The sequence below is a fragment of the Fragaria vesca genome, unplaced genomic scaffold (genome assembly GCF_000184155.1).
Source record: "Fragaria vesca subsp. vesca unplaced genomic scaffold, FraVesHawaii_1.0 scf0513155, whole genome shotgun sequence".
NCBI lineage: Eukaryota > Viridiplantae > Streptophyta > Magnoliopsida > Rosales > Rosaceae > Fragaria > Fragaria vesca.
This window is the reverse complement of record NW_004443447.1, coordinates 1,240,784-1,246,777: the sequence shown is the minus strand read 5'-3', so window position 1 is coordinate 1,246,777 and position 5,994 is coordinate 1,240,784.

Here is a 5,994-nt window from a genome sequence, read left to right as displayed (position 1 = left end):
TCTGCTACCCCTGCTGAGTTCCAGTACAGAGAGTATGAGTGGCGTTGGCTTCTGACATCAGAATTCAACAACCCTCGTAAACAGGTATTTAAATAAATTAATTAGTTAATTTATCATTAAGTACGTGGGTTTTAAAATATTTTACTAATACTTTACTTTTTTCTTTGAAGGCGGTTTCCCGGGTGAACGCTCAGAACCGGCAACGCAACACAAGGAACCATCATGCCGGTTCTAGACCGTTCGCTGTCTTCATGGACGAGGCGGCCAGGGAACATCCAGAGGTCAACCAGTACGTCTATACGTACGAGAGGGCATATCCTGACTCCCAGGAGGATATAGTAAGTACTATTTCCTTTTTACGGAATTTTTAATTTTACTTATATATATGTCAAAATGTTAATTAATAATTTTTTTCCTATCCAATTAGGCAAAGGTGAGGGAGGCTAGTGGCGAGGTGATGAGTGCTATAGTGAGGGAGACATGGCCGGACACGCAAGAGGAAGAGATGTCCGAAGCCATTTCCCGGATCGACACTTCAGATCCGAGGGTTGGGGCGAGGATCATGGGCACAGCCTTCCCACCGCGAGAAAACAACTTCTACTGCCGGGGTCTAGGAAAGAAGGGCCAGGGGGTCCTGAATACCACTCCAGGATTTCAACGAAAGGCGGGCTCGACCAACAGCAGGACGGCTCAGCTAGAGTCGGAAGTTGAGAGACTACGGGAACAGCAAGCCGCTCAGGCTGCCGCTCATGCTGCTCAGGCTGCCGCTCATGCCGCCCAGATCGCCGAATATAGAGCCTTTACTAGAGCCCTACATGCCGCCCAGCAGGCCCAGCAGCAGCAGATGTTCCAGTACTTCCAGGATTTTACAGCTGCCCAGCAACAGGGACTTCCACCTCCGCCCATGCCTGCGCCTATAGAGTTACCTCTGCCGCCGCAATCTCCTCACCAGCAGGCCCGAGATTCAGATATTGATTTAGACCATCTAGATTTTGTGTAGTTGATACCTTATATAGTTTTATGTGCTTCTTGTTGGTTATATATATGGAATTGTTTTGGTGTATTTTGCAGCTTGCTTGGAATGGTAATTTAAGAATTTCGTGTATTTTTTTTTTACTGGAATGGCGTTATAGCCGACGAAACATGCGACAATTCGTCGGCTATAGTAATTTTTTTTTTCCAAAGGGTTTAGCCGACGAATTATGGTATGTTTCGTCGGCTAAACACTACTAAAGCCGACGAAAGCCGACGAAACAGACTCTATGTCGTCGGCTATAGTTATTTTTAAATATTTTAATTATATACTTTAGCCGACGAAACAGAGATATTCGTCGGTTAAAGTTTGTCAGTAAAGCCGACGAATAAAATAGTTCGTCGGCTAAAGTCTGGAACAATAGCCGACGAAAAATAGTTCGTCGGCTAAAGTCTGGAACAATAGCCGACGAAAAATAGTTCGTCGGCTAAAAGCTGGAACAATAGCCGACGAAAAATAGTTCGTCGGCTAAAGTCTGGACAATAGCCGACGATGGTCTTTAGATTCGTCGGCTAAAGCCATCACCGACGACCCTTTCCCGACGACACTATAGCCGACGAGCCTTCGTCGGCTAAGGTCTTAGCCGACGAATTAGGATAACAGGCCGACGAAAATATTTCGTCGGCTAAAGTACTTGTCCTGGTAGTGTTGGTTCTTTGGAACTTGAACATCACCTTTGGCTTTAGAAGCAGCAAGTCTGGTTGATTTTCTTGGCTCATTTATCTTTGCCTTTGAAGTTGTAGCAACAGATGGTCCCTATGACATAACAGAAACTTTGGGATTACACCAACAACAATACCATCAAACACATTGATCTACTATTAGAATTCTTATTCAAAAGCTGAGATTAACTTTAATGGAAGCTACCTGAGAAGTAGGCTGAACCACGTTAGTGTGTTGAGATGACATAGAGATGTCAATATCAGTTGTAGAGTCTTCATTCACAAAGTCATTAACATTCAAGTTGACATTGTCATTGTCATTCCCATTCCCATTCACATTCACAGTGTCATGATGGTTAAAGCATGGCATAGATGATGCTTGAGAGACCACATGGTTAACATCATTAAGACTTGATTCTTGGGTAGGATGTGGTGCTCCATTTGGACTCTGAGGATGAGCTTGGTTTTCTTCAGGTATAAGTAGTTGAACATTCTCTTCTTCAACAACAACATTGGCATGGGAAACCTACACAATGATAATCAATACAATATATTACCATATAACAATATCAAACCCAAAATGCACCAAAACTTTGTAATCCATACCTGGTTCCTTCTTGCACAAATTCTTTTGTTGTGGCCTTTCTTGCCACATTCTCCACAATTAACTTGAGCATAATAAGTCCCTGGCAACTTCTCAATACCAGTGGGTGGTGGTGCTTCACCTACAATTATCATTTGTTCACACAATTCAGTATTATATCACATACAAGATGCCATAAGAAATCAATATTGTAATATAGTACCTGGTTCTAAGGTTCTTTTTGTCTTGGGCCTCCCTGGTTGCCTCTTATACAGTGGAGATGCTATCTTTCTCTCAATGTGTACCCACTCATCAACACCAGATATTGGATTGAGCATCACTTCATAAGACTGCATATACCTTTTCAGTGTATACCATTCAGAGACGTAATCATCTGGCAGCCAACCTTTAGAGTAGATTGCAGCAATTGCATGCCCACATGGAAGTTCACATAGATTCCATCTCCTACAAGTGCATGACATAGTGTCTAATTGCACAGAGTGTTGTGCAATTACTCCAGATTCACAGCAAACCCCTCTACCTTGTAGCTCAAATCTATTTGAACTAGATTCAAGAGCCCTGTACTCATTGGCCCATGCAGCATTTTTCTTCAACAGTTTCTCAATTCTTGGTCCCACCTTGCACCTCCACCTTGCACCGGAGTTTCTCCAATTGGCCAACCTGACCATGGAAGCTACTCTGATTTCTTCTAAACAGGGTAAGATAGGCTTCTTCCTCGCATCCAATATGGTCTTGTTAAATGATTCACTGTGATTATTCAATAGAACATCACATTGAAACTGTTCAGCAAAGTGAGATTTAGACCAGTGTTTGGCAGGCCTGTCAACACACCATTTCCAAGCTGTGGGTGATGCGTTCTTCATATCTTCCATTGCTTTTGTGTATTGGTTAATAGTAGTAGCTCTTGCCACGGCCCAAAGCAACTGTTTCAACTCCAATCCAGTATGTCCATCACCTTTGAAGTTGTTATGTAGATGTCTGACCCAATGTCTGTGTTCCGCCTCAGGAAAAAGATCTTTAATAGCATCTCCCAAACCCTTCTGCTTGTCTGATATGAAAGCATAATGCTTTGAATGGTTGATCTGTAAGTCCTCCTTCAAGAATGTCAAAAACCAGGTCCATGTATCCTAGCATTCAGACTCTATAATAACCCATGCAATGGGGTAAATGCCATTGTTTCCATCGATACCCACTGCTGACAAGAACTGACCTTTATGAACTCCCTTCAGATGACACCCATCTAGTCCAATTATTGGTCTGCATCCTGCAATCCATCCTTCTTTCAAAGCAGCAAAGCGTATGTAAATCCTTTTAAATCTAGCTACTTCCCCATCAAGCTCTGTCTGAATCCAAACACTTGTCCCTGGATTTCTTCTCTTCAATTCAGCAGCATATGACTCAAGCAGGTTATATTGATCTTCAATAGTCCCTTGTGCCATCTTTTTAGCCATTGCCTTAGCTCTATAAGCTAGTTGGTATCCAATATCCATGCCAAAGTCTTGGTTGACAGCATTTTGGATTCCTTCTCTTGACCATTTTCCATCAGCAAGAAAAACATCCTTGTATTCAGTAGCCAAAAATGGGGCGTTACAATGGTAGACTCTCTTTCCAATGGAACTGCACTTGTGCGCAGGCTTGAATGTTCGGATTTGAAGAGTTGGATTATCATTACAGGGACTGCTTGCATATATCCAAAATGGACAATCTGGAGAGGTTTTACATCTGGCCAACACATGGTGCTTGGTGTTTCTAGTGAGCTTCTTCTTGGTTAGCACTCCATGTTTCCTAATAGCATGCTTCAAAACTGAAGAGTTGGGAAAAACCATTCCAAGACAGAACCTTGGATTCTTCATATCAGTCTTTGGATTAAACTCAACCCACTTAGAGAACCTCTTCTTACCCTTTACTTTAAAAGGCCCTACATCTTCACCCTCATTGTCAGAGTCATGGACACACTACCCTTTTTTATAAGGTTTAGCCGACGAAACAGACTATATTTCGTCGGCTATAGTTATTTTTAAAATTTTTTATAAGGTTTAGCCGACGAAATAGACTATATTTCGTCGGCTATAGTTATTTTTTTAAATTTTTTTATAAGGTTTAGCCGACGAAACATACTATATTTCGTCGGCTATAGTCTGGGTAAAAAATTTTTTATTACAGACTTTAGCCGACGAATATCTTAATTGTTTCGTCGGCTAAAGTCTGGGAAAAAAAACCGACGCCATGTTTTTCGTTGGCTAAACTGCGGGACTATAGCCAACGAAATTTTTTTTTCGTCGGCTAAAGTCATCACAGACGACCTTTTCCCGACGAAATCTTAGCCGACGATGGCTCGTCGGCTAAGATCTTAGCTGATGAATTAAGCTAACAGGCCGACGAAAATTTTTCGTCGGCTAAAGTGCTTGTCCTGGTAGTGACACTTTGGAATCCATCCGAATCTGTAGCTTCTTCATCACTTATATTACCATTATAACCCATTTCTTCAAACTCTGCTACTTCATCAGGTGCACCATCAATAAGAGAATAAAACTGAACTTCATCATCTTCTTCATGCAACTCAAAGTCAATATCGACTACGACATCATAGTCAACATCCTCTGAATCATCACTGTCCTCACTATTCTCAACAGGTACAAGCCTGAACACTCTCCACCACTCCTAGTATCATATGGTTTTTGTGACCTAGGTCTCCTAACCTTTTTCTTCGGTTGTTCAACCACTTTCTCTTTGCCTTTGCCTTTATCCATAGTCACTTTTGAAGCAGTATGCCTTGCCCCATCTGACACGACCCGAATTTCACCCTGAAACCCGGAGTAAGTCGTGCGGGGACCACCTCCAAGAAAAATTTACTGAAAAGATTAAGAAAATCTCCCTTGCAGATGGACAACCCTAACTCAAAAATTTCATATTACACTCTTAATTCAACACTCAATATACAATAATCTCAAAGTATTCAGAGCTACTAAACACAAGCGGAAGTAAGAAGACACGAGTAGGTTGAACAGGTAACCTACTGACGAAAACTGGCAGAAATGCGGGTGACTATGCCTCGTCTCCTACTAGATCCAACCCGAACTCTGCAGACTGGGCAATTTAAAACGAAGGGCCCAGGGGAAAACATTTAATAACGTTAGAGTGAGTGGACAAAAATAAAATAAAATAATAAATAAAATATTTATGTTTCCCCAAATTAATTTCTAAGGAAAAATCGAATGCATGCCGCAAGCGATAAAACTTTTATCCCATAAAATATCGAGCCTCTCAGACTCTATAATATACTACGCTTACGTCCAACGCTCACGTCACACCATAATGTGGCTATATGCTACGCCATTAAGGTGGACAGACACATATGGCTAGCTAGCATTTATATACATACTCTCTCATAAATACATATTAATATCCACCGAAAATCCCATTTTCGGTAGCTCTCCAAGAGAAAATAAAAATCGTCAAATTAAAATGACGTTAAAATATTCCGCAACATTAATTGTTCAACCATGAACTATAGCATGCATTTATTTAAAATAAACGTCCACTCACAAATTAGGCCTAAGCCTGCTGTCGATCTGGGGCCTCGTCTGCTCGAGCCTCCTCACGTCCTGTTCCAAATATAATATTAATTTCCCAACCAATAATCCGATATTTAATCAAAATAGGCAAAATTACCCGAGAGCCATAAATACGCTCAT